The sequence below is a fragment of the Symphalangus syndactylus genome, chromosome 3, assembly GCF_028878055.3.
Source record: "Symphalangus syndactylus isolate Jambi chromosome 3, NHGRI_mSymSyn1-v2.1_pri, whole genome shotgun sequence".
NCBI classification, from domain to species: domain Eukaryota; kingdom Metazoa; phylum Chordata; class Mammalia; order Primates; family Hylobatidae; genus Symphalangus; species Symphalangus syndactylus.
Window position 1 is genome coordinate 132,068,127 of NC_072425.2, and position 19,498 is coordinate 132,087,624.

A 19,498-nucleotide genomic window follows, 5' to 3' on the forward strand; every position below is an offset into this window, starting at 1 on the left:
TTGAATCTTCTTAAGCATGTTTTTAATTACTGCGAGAATGTGTCATCCTAAGCTGCAGCGTGGTTCTCATTTACCCGCGTGCAGATTGATGCTCTCTGTATGAAGTGGTTAGCACAGACATTTAAAAACAATTAGGATCATGGTGAGGCAGCTCAGAAAGAGCTAGTTATGTAGGGGGATGGGGAAAGTCAGGCCATTATGCTCCCCAGATAACTAAGTTATTTGTACTTTTGATGAGGAGGAGGGAGATGATTGGTTTCTTTAATATTTCCCTTTTGATGTCAGACAGGAGCTGTGGACACACACACACACACACACACACAGACAACATTGCCAGATAACATGACAGATGCAATTTTAATGCTTTTGGGAGGCACTGGCAATGAGTGTGGCTGGAGAAAGGCAACTAACTCTTCGGCAAAGCCTCTGATGCCTGTCATGCCCAGCAGGCTGAGGGGAACATGAAAGGGAGGCTGGGCCCAAAAACAACTAGGTGGGGGCATTGGTGAGCCCAGGACACTGACGGAGCCCTTCTGGGCAGAACCCATAGCAGGGGTCAGGACACCTGCCTCCAGGAAGTGGCCCCAGAGCCAAGAAAAGGCCTGGAGGAAGGCCTCTTGGAGAACCAGGTGACACGAGCTGCACCTCTCTGTCTCATGTCTTGGCTGATGCCAGATGTGAGGCTGAGCCCGGAGCATCTCTGATGGATGCCAGGTAGAGGAAGGGAAGGGAGCAGGGAGTGGGGCTTCTGGCCAGTCTCCATAGGAAGCTCCTCTGTTCCTGCGAGCGTCATCACAGGAAGACCCTGAAACCTCATTGGATCTCTCCTCAGTTTCCAGGGGGCAGCACTTCAAATACCCTGCCTGCCATAGGTTGAATTACGTTCGCTAAAGACATGTTGAGGTCCTCACCCCCAGTACCTGAGAATATGAACTTATTTGGAAATAGGGTCTTTGCAGATGTAATCAAGTTAAAACAAGGTCTTTTGGGTAAGTCCCTTCATCCAATATGCCGATGTCCTTGAGAAGCAGAGAATGCTGTGCACTGAGAGAGACTCCAGGTGAGGACAGAGGCAGAGATGGGGGCCATGCAGCTGCCAGCCAAGAGGCACCATGGCGAGGACTGCTGGCCACAGCCAGAAGCTGGAAGAGGCTAGGAAGGATCCACCCCGAGTCTCAGAGGGAGCACGGCCCTGCTGGCAACTTGATTCCTGACTTCTACCTCCAGAATGCCTAGAGGGAAAAAAATCCTGTTGTGTTCCAGCCGCCCAGTTTGTAGAACTTTGTTAGAGCCATGAGAAACTAATAGACTGCCTAACACCAATCCTTACTCTCATCTGCCCATGGAGAGGCCTCTGAAGATAGGGTTTCTATGCATTCCTCACTTTGATCCTACACAGATTCACTTATGTGAGCATTTTTAGGGAGAGTATGCCAGGAGATGCAGTTGTAAAGGCCTGGGAAGCAGTGAGGAGCCTTAGGGAACAGGCTGTGGCTGGGTCTGGCTGGGAAGTCACAAAAGCCACTGCCCCAGTCGGCTCCCCTCCCAGCCTTCTCATGCTTTCTCCCTCACGCAGTTCCCTGAGGCCTTATCACATCATGGGAAGAACATGGGCCTTGGGGTCAGTCCTATCTAAATTTAAAATCTGGTTTCACTAGTTCTACTAGCTGTGTAACCTTACTCAGCCTCTCGGAGACTTTTTTTCTCACCTGCAGATTGAGGGCTGTTGGGAAAATTAAATATTACATAATATTCAGCAATTGTACTGGCAATTATACTAGTATGAGTAGTAATCACGTGATGTGAGTCTCTGCGGCACCAATGTTTTCTTTGCAGATGAGAACTTACTCATCTCCTACAAAGATCTTCTGAGTGACACCTTTCCTAGGGTCTGTGCCATAGGCCAATGGCTGGCAAATTCTTTCTGATCATAGCTTGGTGAGACCTCTTAGCCAATCTTCCCATTTGCTGGTAATGTTTAAAATGGTGCCCCCAAATTTCAGGTACTTTAGGAACATGAAAGAATTGTTCTCTAATAATGCCAAAAATACTATTGCAGTTAATAGGAAGAATGGTACTATTTTAAATAAACATTAGTGAAAATGTGCATTTTTGACTCAGCTATTGTTATATAAATGAGTTGTGGACTGTGGTTCTAGATTTACTTCCAGAAGGACTCCCTTAAAGCCGCAGGCCGGAGCAGAGAAGCCACAGACAGGGCACTAAACTAACCTATGGGTGGAGACTGAAGCAAGACGAAGCTCCTGCTCCGTCCCCATGGATAGGTCCACACCTCAGATATCCCCAGTGGTCAGCCCAGCTATTTTCAGGCAATCAAGAAGTTGGGACTATTTTTGAACGCTGATGATTTCATAATTTGCAGAGATGTTGATATCTCCATATGCCGCCTCAGAGTGGGATTGTCTCACAACAAGCATGAGAGAATCGCACCTCGGCAAGGAGTTCAGTAAATTCATCTGTGAAACATATTTCAATTCCAAAGGCAATTTTCTAATTAGAAACGACACACAAAGCCTTCGCAATCTGTGAACAGTTCTCTCAGCGGAGCTGGGTCCCGGGCTAAACCAAGCCTGAATGTGAGTCACCAACTACCTTGCTAGTCCAAGACACGGACTCCCCCAAACCCCAGGACCTTGGTTTGGAATGGAGTTGGGGCTCAAGGTCAGTCAGGCACCAGGACCTCCCCGGCTACCAAGACCATTTCCTTACAGACTGGCCTGGAAGCTACATGGACTTAGTAGGCAGAAACGCTTCTGTCTTCACCCATTCAGCATTTATTTACTGACGATGTGCCAAAGGTATGACCGAGAAAGACATGATTCTTGCCATTCTGGGGCATACGGAGGCACAGGGGCCCAGCCAAGAGAGCTGGGCCCTATTTCTAAAGGGAATTTGAAGCATTTGACAGAACAGGCAAACAGGGTACAGAAGAGGGCACCTCATGATGTAGCTCACCTTAATAGGAGCCTGCCAGTAAATCAAATCCCACCTGGCGTCTCAGCCTGGCACCGAGGTCATGGAAGGTGGTCATTGTGAGGAGGAAGAGCCAATGCGAGGAGAGGAGACACCCAGGCTGCGGAAGCAGCAGCATCCCCATTTGCAAGCAGCGAGCTTGGATGCTCAGTCTGTCTTTCCTGATAGACTTGAGTTTTAATCTCAACTTTACCCCTAACTCCATAGTCTTTACCATCTCCCCTTCCTGGTTCTCAGCTTCCCCCTCTCTGAACTAAGAAGAATCCTTCCCCACTCTTTCCAATGACCCATCAAGGTTGTAAAAGCCAATGAGATTCTGAGTGGACACGTGTTCAAGCTCTAAAGAAGAAATCCCAAGAAGCGTCACCTGCAACCAATCAATCATTAAAAAAAAAAAAAAAAAATCTCTACAGGAAGCAGCACAGAGATCCCAGGCATTCCTGAGTTGCTTCCCTCGCTCTGTTGAATAGGAGTTTGCACCTTCGGAGCACCCTTCCTCTCTCTTCTTTACATCTCATTTCATTCCGGTCTCCTCTCCCCCAGGCCACACTCTCACTCACTGATGCCAGAGCCCTGTGCCCCTCTCCAGCTCCGGCCGCCATCATCAGAAGCCTTGGGCATTTGTTTTCTCACTGCAAGGGGCTGCACACTGATACATTTGTACCACAGGAAGCAGAAAACTAGTTTAACATCTCATTTATTTCATAGATGAGAAAGTAATTCCCTGCTGAATGATTGTCCCGAACCAACAATTCAGAGAGGAGGAATTTACAGTGCTGCCAAGGACCGGGGTGCATTACTGTAGCGCCGTTATATAACGGAGCTGGAACCTTTTTTTTCTCTCTCCTGTTAGCCTGAAGAGAAAAGCCATTAAATATGATTAAGGTTAAGAGATTGCTAAAATTACAAACAGCCGCCATTCAATTATTTTGCTCTATAAAATGCAACACAGATTGGAGTTATTTCTCTGAAATGTGTTTTTAGAAAATAACATAACACAACTAATGTGGTTTGATCTAGCAAATCAGGTTTCAGATATCACTTCTAATGCAAAGCTAAAACGTTCATAATTTAACTTAAAGTTTGTAACTTAAAGTCGTCAGGTGCTTTCTTTATAGAAAAGCTTTATAAAGAGAAAAAAATCAATACCATCCCAACTAATATTCTGAAGTCATCTGCAGCCAGAGATTCAATCAATTTTATCGCCCATTAAAGGGATAGACAGAAAAAAAATTTTAATTTAAAAAATAAAAAGAACCAGCAATAACTTGGCCTAAAAGGTCCATAATTTTTTCTTTTTGGGAAAGTAAATTTCTTTGATATTTTATGTCAGTTTTCATAGGGCCAAAGGATGTAAATTTCACAGGAAAGGTGGCAAGAAAATGGGAAAGTAACTCCTTCAAGTCTATTCCATCCACATGGCTCCAGAGACCACTTCTGGTGCCAGGGAGAAGCCCATGTACTTACTCTTACTGCCCCTGGACTTACGGTTCACATAGCAGATGACTTAATCTCAGCTTAGAAAGAATAAAATGCTCAACTGCATTGAAATGAATTTTCTGTCCAGTTTGTATTGAAAGTTAAAATAACTGGAAATTCAGGAAAAACCTCTATGTAGATATATTAGTGGCTAGAGACTTCTGGTTATTATGGTTAATAAAACACCAGAATTACATTACACTCTGCTCACAGACTCTAGCCCAGGACTTGCTCTCTCTCTAGACAGAATATAAGCCATTTATGAGAGTAAACTTTGTACACAAGCTAAACACATAAAGCCATGTATTAGAATTGAACAAAACATTGCAAGGCAAATAAAAGCTAGCTAAATGCCAAATTCCCAAGGGCAGCCGAAGTGAGCTCCCGCTTTTCATGAACCATACACAGATTCTTCCTTTGGTCATTCCAGAAACTAAGAAATAGTAGCTTACCACACTGGTGGCTGATAAGAAACCTGACAGGTTCTGCACTCTGGTCATATTTTCAAGCCTAGACTCACTCATTCCCCAAATCCCAATATTCTGGATACACACAGCCCTTTGCAATATGGAACAGAGGCTAAGAGTATCCCAAGTTTATGGGAGGGAAGGCCTCAGGGAGAAGGAAGAGAACCATTCTGTACAGGATCAAATCACCTATTGATTACTGTGATGATGTTATCTAAACAGAAATAGAAACACATGGTCAGACAAAGGATTTTATCCAACTTGTGAATGTATGTACATGAAAAGAAAACAGGACTAAATATTTTACACTGGGAGTGTTCCTGAAAATCAGTAACAGCCACTGGGGACAAAAAACCTGCTCTGTCTCCTCTCAGCACCCCCTACTAGCCCTTACCCACAAACCCTCCCTTCTCGTCTTGCAAATGTCTTACATTCATTCAATAACATTAATCAAGCACCTCTGGTCTATATGTTGTACTAGGAGTTTCATTCCTACACTCAAGGAACTCTTTATATAGTGGGGGAGAACTGCATATGTACAAATAATTATAAATCAATAAGATGGAGGATTGGGAGGCAAACCATGTGCTAGAGGAGTCCGGAGAAGAATACTCCCTTGGGCAATCAGAGGGGCTTCACGGAGGAGGTGGCAATTCAACCTGTTCTCAAGAAAGGGGAGTTAGCCAGGTAGGGATGACAGGAGGAAGCAAGGGAGGGCATTCCAGGCAGAAGATAGAGTGGACACAAAAGGCACAAATATGTAAATGCAAACAGCATGTCAAGGAATGACAGGTTGTTCAGCATGGCTAGCGTGTAGGATTGAAAAGAGACAATGTCAGATGATGAGTCCAGACAGACAGACTGAAGCCAATTTGTGGGGGTCCTTGTATGTCACACTAAAGATGATGCAGACCTGTTGAAAGTTTTTCTGTGGGGCAGTGGCACAATCAGGTGTATGTCTGGGAAAGATAGCTCTCAAGAATGTGTGGGGAGTTGAAGGCAGGTGAGGTTGAAGACAGGGAGAGCAGGTAGGAGGAGAAGAGGTGACAATCTCAGGGAGAACTGAAACAAGTTGAGCTGAAGCTATGGCTGTAGACGATCGGGCAGTGATTGATTTAAGAGGTATTTAGACAGGCGAATCTATAGCACTTCGTGTTGATTGAATGTGAGCAATAAGGAAAGGGAGAATTCGAGAATGCATCTGTGGCAGATATATGCAGCAGGCATTTGGAATTAAGGGTCTGGGACTCAGAAGGGAATGTGGGGCCTCACAGATACTGCGACCTCTGCCCAAGGTCACAGAGAGACAGTACTATCATATTTTTCAGAGAAAGACAATGATGGGTCCTAGATTCATGGGCATGAAGGGCCCTTTGCTGTGAGTCAAAAGCCCCTAACTCCAAGTGAAAACAGAGATTGCTATGAAACAAAAGAGAAAAAGGAGAGGGAAAACACCCACTAAGGGTGTCACCTGCCCTTTCTGAGCCTCAGTTTCATTTGTAGGACACAGAGGAGGTACACTGAGTCAAGGTGCTATTTTAATGAACTTACAAGTAAGGCCCCTTAAAAGTATAGATCCAGACCAGATCCTGAGACCAGAAGAAGACCGGAATTAGGGTGATATGGCTAAAGGTACCCAGATTCCTCACATCAACACAGGATGCTGTTTTGCCAGATGAATTCGAGGCCATCGGCTAGAAAAGTTACCAAATCAGAAATAGGTAGGAGGACAGGTCATGGGGTATTCAGTTCCCTGGCCCAGGGAGATATACTGGGCTCTCCTGTGCCTGTTTCTGGACTTATCCAGGAATTCTGCCCACTTTGTGCTGTCCTCAATTGCCTAACCAGGACCATACACTGACTCCTCATTAATTTCTGCTGCATTCTGCCAGCTCAGGGGCAGCTGGACCTGGGAAAGAGATCCCAGTTCCTGGGCCCTGCTTTACACCTGAGATGCTCAGACTTCCCAGCAGCATGCATCCTGCCTGGGCCCCTGATAAGGGCTTGTCCATATTTCCACTTCCTAATGAGCAAGGGCCAGCCGATGGTGCAAGGCAGATATCGTATGGTCAGTCCCAAAAGTGTTGCAGGAGTAGGTGGCCTTTCAGGAGAAACATAGAAGAAAATGGCATCCTCCTGTGGAGTCTGTGAAGGAGATGAATAGAAGAGGTGGCTTGGCCAGAGGGTGCTATGGCAACTACAGCTGACCCTAGTGCTCTTTTGGGAGCACGAAATATGGAAATGGGGTAGGGTTGGGGGAGGGACAAACAAGGGAGTGGTGCAGTCATGGGTTCATCTGAAATGTGGTCGGCCTTGAGAAACACTGCCATAAGAAAGCTTTTATTATGCTGGTATGGCTAACCAGGAGTGCCCATTCCTAAGCCAATGTGAGCCAAGGATCCAGTAACAGGGCCCACATAGTGAGAAGAGAGTCTCAGGGTTCCCCAGGAAGAAAAGCGAGAAAGAAAAGATGCTCTCACATTGCCAAGGCTTCTGTTGTGTAATGTTGTGGCAGGCGAGCCTGGGGCTCCTTTATATACTTAATCATGTTCCATTTCCAGCTGACACAACTCAACAGTTTATGACACAGCACCACTTAATAAGACTCACTATCAACTTAGGAAGGGGAATGATGAAGCTGGGGGAGGGAGAGATGAGCAAAGAAGCTGAACGCAGAGGGTGAAAATGATAGGACTTGTTTTTAAAACAGAAAGTCTGTTGTCAGTTTAGATTATAGTCTAAGCAACCAGGGCAGGTCCTTAGAGGGTAGGAACATCCTAAACTAGCAGAATCTTCTGTACAGAGGCACTGAGCTGGAAGAAGCCAAATCCTCTCTTAAGTAAATGGGGTAGCTGTGGGTATAGGGTCAAGATGGCATTTATCTTGGCTTCTGAGAGCAAAAGAGCCCAGTGAAAGCAGGGGTTCCTTTCCACCATTCCTGACCTGGGCAGCTTCCAGAACTTACCTCTCCAACCAAACAATAATTTCATCGAAGGCAGAGAGCACACTCTCTTTTTATTATTATAAATCTCTACACCACATGACAATGGACGGCCTCACATTGGCCAATCAGTGACAATTTGTTGATCTGGCAGAAAACATATTTTCTACCCAAGAGATGATCTTATTTCCCTTGATGAGACAGAAGATAAATAGAAATTTAGAGCGTGAAAGAGCATTAGAAATCAAACCATCAAATTTTCTCATTTTGCCCATTGGAAAACTGAGCACAAAGAGGTAAAGAAAATTGCAAACAGTGACACAACTCAGTCACTCACCCAGACCCCAAACCCAGCTCTTCTGAGTCCTCGTTCCACTGCTTCTTCAATGACACTTTGGTGCCTCTACGAAATGTGTGTCTGCAATGACTTCACAGGTGTCTGTCCATCCATCCATCCATCCCTCCTTTCTACATATACAAGACTAAGTGTGTGCATGGGGTAGCAAGGGGCAAGTCCATAAAAAGATGAATTAAATCACATTCTGTCCGGTTCCCTGCTTCCCTCACTCCTAAGAGGGAAAGGCACATACACATGAAAATTATCAGCTCAATATGCTCATACAGTGTGTTCATAAGCAATTTAGCATAGAGTAGATCAGGTAGGATGGGTTAGAGGGATTTGAGAAGACTTTACCAAAACAATGTCCAATGTGAGTTTTCTAATAAAGAATAGATGGTGGCCAATCATGGGAGAGAAGGAAGATGTTCGAGGCAGAGAGAGCCCAAAGATGCCCTTCCTCAAACTCTCTCACCCTTTGGTTTCAGGTACACCATTCTCTTGAGCTCTTCTGCTGACCCTCAGAACACTCCTTGAAGTCTTTTTAAAGGGAGATATCATCATCATCTCTTGACTGTAAAGCATCCATTGGACTTGGCAATGAGTTGATCACTGGACACTGTCCCCGGCTCTATAACTAGATCATGTCTATCTGTTATTGGATTTTTAGCACCCCATCTCATGGTTTCTTAACACTTACCACTATTATCATCTGGCATTTATTTGTGTCCTTTGTATTAATATCTGCCTGCCCTACTAGATGGAAGCTCCTAAAGACAGGAACTACTTGGCTGTGTCCTCAACACCTGGTGTGCATGTGGCACATAGTAGATGCTCAGTGAGTATTGTCCAACTGAGGCATGCATGAACAGTGAGAGAGAAGCTAATTTCATGAACTGGAGAGCAAATGGAATAAGGAAAAACAGGGACAAAAAAAGTTGATCATTTTTCGAAAAAGTATATGGTGGAAGGAAAGAAATACAGTGAGAAAAGTGAATACAGAATATCGAAGGGGTTTAGGAAGGGAAAGATTTGTCTATAGATTATAGGATGGAAACAGTGCCAGGTCAAGATCAAAGCTACAAGGTGGCACCAGGTCGGAGTGATAATATTGGACCAGCTTTCCAGAGGAATGAAATCATGTACTCAGGTGAAGGGCTTAGTCTACAACAAGAGAAGAACCTGCATTTTCCTAAACAAGGAGAAAAGGATACTCCACCTTAAAAATTAAGTCTCCACAACATCCCACATTGGTGTCTTATCTGCCCATCTGCCCTAACTGTTGTGGGTTTTTTTTTTTCCATTTGAATTCATGAATGAAGGGTTATTTGTGTATTTTTTCAATTTTGCTCCCAGAGGAGAACAATAAAGAGTGTCCTCCTAGATGGCTTTGGTCCTCTATCCACTGTCTCATGGGACCCAGGCTACACCTTCCTCTTCCCTCCAGAAAACGCCTGCCCTAAGGTCTTTGTTCCCTCTCTAATCTAGGATACTCTACCCTTGACCTCCCCACAATTCTCTGTATAGAACCATTTAAGTCCGGCCCTGTCTGTGTCAGTTCATCTCTGATGTTTTTCCATGTTGCCCTTTAGGCTAATCTCCTTGGACAGGGTGCTGCAACACTAGATGTTTCAAATCTCCTCAGTGTGAGTCTCTGATCTCAGTCACTTGAAAGCAAAGCTCAGGGCTCCCAGAGGCCAGAGGTATCTGGGCACTGAAAGCATCTGTGTTGACGTCTCAGAATTGGGTGGTGTCCTTGACCCATCCTCCTCCACTTTCACTACCACAGACAGCTGCATGAATCTGGGAGCTGGATCTGCATTGCTCGGCTTGGCGCCTCTAACAGAAAACCACCTCACTGCTTAACCAGGGGTCGCTCTTCCAGCCTACACTTCCAGCACCTTTTCCTTACTCCTGACAAGAAGAGAAGATGGATTCTTTGCTCAAGAGACTGGTAACCATGCTGATAGTCATAATCAAGGCAAGGAAAGAGGAGAGCTGGTGAAGACCCTTAGGGAAAGAGACCACAGGATAGAGCATCAGTTCTTTCTATCTGGCAGCTCCACCAGCAGAAAGTCTAACAGTCTCCTCTCTATTCTTCTTAAAGACAGGACCACCACTGTGGCAAACCCCGGTGACCACGTGCATACTGAAAGGGAAATTCACAGATTCTTTTTCTTTGCTAAATGATTGGTTTGAGAGTGTGGTTTTTAAGTGTTCATAGGGGGCTGCTGTTATCCTGGAAGTGAGCACAGAGTAAAGAAAGGAGCATAGCCTTCAGAGTCAGACAGTTCTAGATCCAAATTCATACTCTGTTAGTAGTTGTGTGACTTTCAGCGAGTTGCTTAATCTCTCAGCCCCCAGATTCCTCATATGCATCATAAAGGTAATTATGTCAACCTTGCAGAGTAGGTGGGAGGATTGGAACTAGCCTAGGGGAAGCACCCCACACAGTGCCTGGCACATGGCAGGTATTCCGCACGGAGGGACTTATGACTGTGACTGTGCATGCGTGAGAGTCCAGAAGCACAGGCTTCAGGACCAACACGATTTGTCACTGCTCCTCCTCTCCCCCGCTGCCTCCAACCTCTCTTCCCAATTTGGCTTCATGCTAGGAAGGATGATGCTTACAGACAGCTGGGGTGGTCAGGGAGAAGACCAGTGGCCGAGGATGGCAGAGGAGGGAGGGCATATCTCCCCAGCTCACTCTTCTTTCACTAACAGGAGCAGCAGCAATCAGCGTCTCCTCTTCCCTAACCTGTTTCCATGGTTCCCACCCAGGCTGCTTCTAAAATCTGTCACACTTTTAGCATAATGTGCAGTGAGCGCCATGGCAAATAGCTTTGTGTCACCTGCAGGGTCCAGGCCGGGCCCTTCCTCCTGTTCCCTGGGGAGGCTTCTGGCCTGGGGGGTCAGGCTGGGCACCTGCGGCATGGATCTCCTTTGAGTACTCCACTCTGTCCAAATTACCTGTGCTCGCCAGGTCCCTCTCACAGGTGGACCCATTAATGGCATTGCATGTACAGCCTGTCAGCTCTCTAATTACACCCTTCAGTGGAAAGCTGCCTGCTAGATTTCCACGCTTTCTTGTTGGGTACCTTGATCCATGCTGTTGTCAGAAAAGTTACCGTGCAGCCTGCCTGTCTGAGGGTAGCTGCCTGCCTCTGTTTTAGCTGGTGTTTTATTTGTTTGGGGGTTTTAAAAAAATAGATAAACTGACTTTTGAAGAGAAGACTAAAAAATGGCAAGTAGACCATTGAACTTGAAGTCAGAATGTAAAGCTCACTTTCATCATCTACTCTCTGAGGAATCAGAAGCATGTCTTTCAGCCTTTCTAGGTCTGCAGAATGGGATGATAGTAATCCCCGCCCCTCCAGAGTTGTTGCAACAATCAAATGGGACAGTATGTGAGGAAGTCTTTCTTCATTATAAAGCAATAAATAAATGCTCATTATTCCTGCTGAAACTGGAATAGAGAAATGTGAATTTATTTGCTGAATGACTTAGGTTAATCACTTAACCTCTCTGAGCCTCTGTTTTCTTGTTAATCTATGAAACAAGATTAATACCATACACCTTATCTCATAGGATTGCTGTGAGGACAAACAAAGATAAAAGATATGAAATTACCTTGAAAAATATGAAGAGCTGCATGCCTTAATGCATTGGTATCACTGAAAGAGGGCTTGGATATAAGAACAGAAGGGCCATAGGCTCTGAGTGTCTCACCAGCCCCATCCTCTTAGACATGTACCATCGTGTTTGGGAGGTGATGCCAGAAGGCAGTAGAGATATGAGGCTTAGAGAGAATCAGTGCAGCCCCCACTTAGTATCACAAATCAAATTAGGTGAGCACTTGCCCTGTTCCAGACATTGTATCACATAACCTCGTGTATGTTAACTCACTTAATCCCGCTCATTGCATAAGGCAGTGCTATTAGCATCCTCATGCAGCAGGTGAGAAGCTGAGGCTTAGGGAGATTAAGCAACTGCCCAGAGTACCACATCCAATTAGTGGCAGAGCTGGGACTCCAAACTTAGGTCTATCTGATGCCAAAACCAAATAGTAGATAGATAGATAGATAGATAGATAGATAGATAGATAGATAGATAGATAGATAGATAAATGATTGATAGATAAAAGATAGATGATAGATAGATAGATAAATGATTGATAGATAAAAGATAGATGATAGATAGATAGATAGATAGACAGATAGATAGATAGATGATAGATAGATAGGATAGAAAATTAAAATGAATCTGCTAACATTTCTTGAGTGCCTATTATGAACAAGGAATGTCCCATGCTTCACGTGCGTTAACCCAAGTTATGGGTTCCACCTATCTTATAGGTATTTTATTGTCTTGTTTTACAGATGAGAAAACTCAGGCACAGAGAGTTTAGGTAATTCTCCTAAGGCTTCACAGCTGGCAAAACCACCATACCCTTGAATTTGGGGCATCCCTAATATCTAAGAAGCTCAATCAGGGAGGAAAGAAGCAAAGATTCCGGCTACTCAGATCCTTCACCCCAGCATGGAAACCACTCCCCACTCAGGACCTAATACTAAAGCTGTGCTGTGCCCCGACCCTGCAAGAAGAGTTTGTGACTAACAAAGATCCATCATCTATGGAAATGGTTTTATTTTGTACTAACTACTACTACTACCAAGTTGAGTGACGATTTGGAGTTAACATCTTTTCTTACCCATTACATCATTTGGTTTGAAAATGGCCATCCAGACCCTTTGTTGGAGAGGGCTACAGGCGAATATAGAATTAGCTTAGGTATTGGGAGACTGACGCATAAGTGAATACCTTGTTACAGTCTGTGTCATGCGATCATCCCATAATAGTTCCACTACATGGAGAAGAAAGCTGGGGCTCAGAGAGATTAAGAACCTGGCCCAATGTCACATCGATAGTAAGAAGCAAAGCTGAGATTTGAACTCATCCATGCGCTTTCCACTAAATCCTCAGGTGTACAACTGCAAGTATCTCTGAGAGCTCTTAGCACACTCACCTCAGGAGTAAAGGTATGATGAACTGGGGACAAAACACCAGGGATATGAGCTAGTTCCAAATGCCAGGGCAGACGGATAAATCTTTAGCAGAACGTATTCCTTGCAGAGAAGCATCGCCACTCTCTCTAGGGCAGTGTCTGCCTCCTGTAACGTGTGAGTACATGTGCTTGTGTACACACACCACACACAGCACACACAACTGCTCCTCTGCAGCCCAGACAGAAAGAATCCACTCCCACGTGACTCCAAGGGCCTAGCACCTGCTAGCTGCCTCTCCCAGATGTCACCATCAGAGCGATCGATCACCCGCTCAGCCTTCATCCTCCCTGACAGCAGGGCAACACTCTTCACTCACCTCCAAGAGGCCTGTCTCTCTCAATGGACTCTGCTGGACAGATACAAAAAGTGAAGTTCACAGCAAGCCCTTACTCTACTCAAGGATTTCCACTTTCTAAAGAGAACATTTTTTAATGCAAACAAGAGGACCATATGGAGTACTGCCCAGGAGAAAATGCACCGCTCCCTAGGCAGGTTGCTGCGTCATCCTTCTATCACCAGGGATGTTCAGCCACAGTATCTGGGAGGCATGGGAACAGAGCTACGCATTTAGGACCTAGAGAGCTGGGTTCAAGTTCCGACTCTGCTGTGAGCTCTCAAGCAGTCACTTCTCTCTGGGCATTTTACATTTCTGCAAAATCAACAGGTTGTACTAAATGTCCCTTTGGACTATAAGAGTCTACACCCATGGTCTCCACCAGAGAAGGTCATTTCCCACTGCCCTGCATGGGAGCAGTCAGCACTGACAAGAACAGTCTAGTTCTTTCCTAAAAGCTGGGGCCCTGAGATCTTCCCATACTGCAACTCCCATCTGCCAGCTCAGGTAATGATGTCAGGACCTGCCACACTGACTTGTGATAAATCCGGCTCCCGGCAAAAGCGGCTGGCTCAGAAAGGGTGTTTCATAAGGGTTTGCTGGATGAGTGGATGGGTAAATGAGTAAATGACCAGGTATCTTTGACTTCCTGTTCCCTACCTCCAGTGTCTTCTGGTCTACTACAAGGTGAACACCTCCCAAAGTCCATTTTAGACCCCACCTGTCCTGGTGGCCCCCATTTGGGTGGTGATTTGCCTACAGTGTTCTGGCCCAGGCTTTGTCCATGCTCTGGTGGATGAATGTCCTCTGGACAATGAGTAACCCTTTATCTGACAGATCATTTTCTATAGAGAAAGCCAATTAAAACAGAGACTGTATTAATAAAAGGGTGTGGGTGTGTGTTTGACTACAGGGGTACAATGAATTACTTTAATTTGCAGAGAAAACTCATCTGGTCTGAAGAGCTTGTTTTGCTGCCAGAGAGATGGACACCTCCATAAAATCAGCCCCTACTCTTCAGGGGAGCTCAGTGGCAGGGAAAAGGCTCAATGGGGGAAATGCTTGATGTACTTCTTTAATTGACATACCAGTAGGTGGAACATCTGTGCAGCTGCCTGCGTGGTGCCCAAGCAGCCCCTGCAGCACCCATGGAAAGAGGAGACCCTGGCTGCTGTCACTAGGCATTTATTTCTTCAGGCAGGGAGCGAAGGGGAGGAAGTGAGCCTGGGAGAATCTTACCTGGGGTTGGGAGGACGCCTGGGATTTTAATTCTGTGCACTGTGCTATGAGTGTACCCAACTGTGCTTTTGAGCTAGACAAGTCCAGTGTTTCTGAGCACTTAGCTAAAATGTCACTTCATCTGGAAATCTCCCCTGGCTGCCTAAGCCAGAGTGAGGAACTCAAAGCACCAATTCTATTTTTAGTTATTAGAAGTAGCTAGTGAGTAAAACACAAGCCTGGAGTCAAAGGACCTGGGTTCAAATCCCTGCCTTATATAACTTTAGGCAAGTTACTTAGCTGCTTCATGCCTGGCTGCTGTCTTCTGTAAACTGGGCTAACAGTCTTTCCTCATACTGTTGTTATGAAGATTAAAGGAGATAATGCCTGTAAATCACCTAACAATAGTTTCTGACACACTCGTGCCTCTCATCATCATCTGCATTCTCTGTTTGCTTATTAATATCCAGTTCTGAGAAGGCAGGAACCACACACTGTCTGTCATAGCTCCATAAACATTTGCTTAGCAACAAAAGGAAGGACTGGGCAATGAGGCGCCTCCGTATCAGCCTCCAGACAGGCTCTGGCAGCCCACACCTTGCAGGAGGTAGAGCCTGCCTCCCTCCATGCAGCACTGGCCCCTTCCTCCTGCATAGGTTATATCTGATGCACTAAAACAAAGTGAGGATGAGAAAGAGAAAAGAATAAACAGCTAAGCATAAATGGCTGGGATATCCCAGCCTTCCCTGGAGGGTGGGGCTTCTGGGGAGGGCAGCATCAATATCTCCGTGCGAGACCCAGGAGGTGCTGGTGACATTAAATGCCGATTACCCCTGGGGCATGTGGTTACTGCACTGCGGTAACCCACCCCCTGAAGCGCCTGATTGCTTAAGCATCTCTTTGCAAAATGTTTATTTTATTTATCTTTTCCCCATGAATGTTTAATCAGGTACCTTGACGAGGCGCACAGCAGCCCTCTCCAGAGAGCAGGCAGAGATGGCGTGATCAGCCCTATTTGTCACAGAGGGCAGCTTGGAGGGCGGCCACTGCGCCTCCACACTGCCTCACTGTCCCCAGCCCATGTCCCCAGGATCCCCCACCCCACTGTGACAAGCCCAGAGTGTCCAGCTACCCTAGCTGGCAGAAGGGCTCTAGATGTGGTCACGTTTACCACATACACTCATTCGGGTGGTAACTGGGGGCCCTTACCCCACCACCGCTACCTCCATCTGCTGCCTGCAGAGCCAGACCTCCCTTGCACAAAGAGGAAACAGAGGGCGCCTCAGCCAGCCCCCAGCGAAACTCTCTGCTTGGACACCTCTGCTTCTCAGAGCCCAGACTGAAGCAGAGGAAAACTCAAGGCTAGCCCATTTGGGAATCCTGGATCGGCTTCTTAATCCTCCTTCTTCCCTGGCATCCCTTTAATTTTCTTTCTTTCTTCAAAGCCATCTGCACAAACTAAAGGACTCTGTCCTCTCCTCTCCTCCTCTCCTCACCCCACTTCTGGTAGAATGCCTTCCCAGGTGACGGCCTCTACATCTCATCCAAGGGGCAGGCCACTGGGGGAGTCTAGAACCCGTCTCCACAGGGGAGCAGCTGTTCCCCACTCCCTGAGCTCTGCGTCAGGCAGCCTGCTGCATTCCACCGCCCCTCACTGAGTCCCAGCCTCCTGGGATTATGGGGAAAGCCATTACCTCAGGATTAAGCTTCAGTTTGATTCTCATCAAAGACTCTGGTCACCGAGTATTTGCTTAACACCAGACCTTTCAGGCCCCATCAAATTTAACAAGGCCTGACAGATTTGGGATTAAACAGAGAAACCCAGACAAATCCATACTTTCATAGGAGCCCCCAGTGACTGCAGCAGGACAAGCAAGATCCTAGAGAAACAGCGACCCTCACGTTAGCTTCTGTGTAATGTGACCACCGCAGGGGCTTTGCTTCCCAGGCTGACACCCCTCAACACTGCCTGGCTGCCCCAAGATAGAATTTGATGCTTTCACTCTCTTGAGTGAGGAAGTTCAGCTCAGACGTGGTCAATGAAGCATTGATTCAGGACGCGGAAGCTGTCAGGGGAGAACAAGGGGTGGGGCACAGCATAGGAAGAGCCCACCCCTCCGAGTTCCTACTCATCTGCCCCCACCAGGCCTTGTGTTCTGCTCAGAGCTTCTCTGATCTCCCCCAAGGCCTCCTTCTGGTTTTCCCACATCTTATCCCTCCAACTGTAGGTGCCCATCGTCCCCAACCCAATTCCCAACCCTCAAACAGGCCAGGCATAGAGCAGCAGCAACAACAACAAGTCCTGGACAGCAGACCCACCACAGCCTTGCAAATCGATTCCAGAAATCATTGTGTTACCCGTGTAACTGAAGAGACAGCATGATGTGGCAGCAAGCTTGGAGGCCGCAAAGCAGGTGTCAACTCTGACTTACTGCCATGGACCTGACTTTGGGCCAGCTCTAAAACTCTCAGTTTCCTCATCTGTAATATGGGAGCTGATAGTAACTGCCTTCCACGGAGAATTGTTACACAAATGAGAGAAGCTATGTAAAATGTTCCAGTGCAGTGCTGAGAAAGTTGGCAGTGTAGCTGCTTTCTTACTTTCTTCTTTTCTTATTTGTGTATGCAATTTGATTAATTTTAAAAATAATAATAAAATGTCTCCCCCTTCTGCCCCCCCATTTAGTATTTCATCAGAAGCAAGAGCTGTGCACTTTTCCCCTTCCAAGCTCCTAAAAAGTGCAGAGTTGGATGAAAATTATACACAATGAACACCAAAGAAGTAGCAATTGTTGCATTTCTTTGAGGTCTGTTGCCTGATTTCTCTCAGGCTCTCTGCCCAGTTCCTTTTGGCCCTGCCTGGCTGCTAATTTGCACAACTGTCTTTACGCTCCAAGAGCCTGGCTTGGGCTCAAAATTCATCTTTTAGAGCCGGAGAGTTGGGGGAAGGGGACATTAGAGAGGCTTCACTTTAACTTGTATTATTGATACAAAGAAAAACAATGGCTTGTGTTTACTGAAAATTAATTTTTTGGAAATTACTTTGTCATTTGTTTTACTCTTCTTAATTAAAATTTACTTGGTGAAGAGAACACCCCATAAATTAACTCAAATGCAACAGCAAATTAATTAGCATTTAGTTACTAGACATTACTCACAGACCGGACAAATTGTTTTCAGGCTGTCATCTGCATTTGGCATCAGATGATGGGGGCGGGGCTGGCAGGGCCCTGGGGGTTATTTTTGCTGGTGCTGTCCAGATAGTTGCTGCCCGGATCCCTGTGACACCTGCACTTTCAGGCACTTAGGCCATACTTCCAGACAAATCAGGCCACCCTATCATAGCTGCCGGCCAGCCCTTTGTATTTTCACATGGAAGATACTCCCTCCCTCCCTGGAAACAATTAAAAAAAAAAAAAAGATGTCATCAGGACAGCAAGTCTGTGCTGAAGGGGATCTTGCCTGGAGGCCAGAAGATGGGCTCAGTGACCTCAGGAAGTCCCTCTTAGCCAACGGCATCTTGGATTCTATGAAACACAGGCTTAGAGAAACCAATGTCAGGCACTTTCCATTCTTATTTTTTTTTTTTATACTTTAAATTCCAGGGTACATGTGCACAACGTGCAGGTTTGTTACATATGTATACATGTGCCATGTTGGTGTGCTGCACCCTTTAACTCGTCATTTAGCATTAGGTATATCTCCTAATGCTATCCCTCCCCTCTCCCCCCACCCCACAACAGACCCCTGTGTGCGATGTTCCCCTTCCTGTGTCCAGCTGTTCTCTTTGTTCAATTCCCACCTATGAGTGAGAACATGCGGTGTTTGGTTTTTTGTCCTTGTGATAGTTTGCTGAGAATGATGGTTTCCAGCTTCATCCATGTCCCTACAAAGGACATGAATTCATCATTTTTTATGGCTGCATAGTATTCCATGGTGTATATGTGCCACATTTTCTTAATCTAGTTATATGATGGACTCCTGTTGAACCCAAAGAATAACTTCCCAAAGGAAAGAACTGGAATAGCGGAAGCAAGTTAATACAAGGAACAAGCTAGGTTGAACCATTTCTGCTGATGAATTATCCTTATGTCTTGCAAAAAAAGAGATAGGAGGCTTAGAGCATGGTCGTGAAGGACCAAAGCAGGCTGCCTGGATTTGAATCCTAGCTTGTTTTGCTGCTGTGTGACCTTGGACAAGCTGCTTAACTTCTCTCAGCCTCGGTTTCTTGGATACCAATAGTTCCTGTCCTCTGGGTATGCCATAAGGATTAAATAAGACATGCATGTAAAGCCATGAGAGTGGTGGCAAGTGCTCAGGGTGCTCCAGTGACAGGTGAGCATGCAGCCTCCAGACCCAGATGCTTGGGCTTAAAGCCCAGCCTGGCCACTTACCAGTAACTGAACTTCTCCATGCCTCAGTTTCCTCATCTGCATAATGGAGACAAAGAGTTCCTATTTTGAGTAAATGATTTAATACCTGTAAAGTGTTTAGAATTGTGGATTCGTGTCTGGGACATAATAAATGCTCATTTTTAAAGTAGTTAGTTTTTGTTGTTATTTTATCAACATCCATTTGACATTGTGACAAAGTTAGGGTCATAGAACCATCAGCTCAAAAGGGGGCCAGTTCTCTGCAGCCATCCAAGGGGGAGCCAAGCTG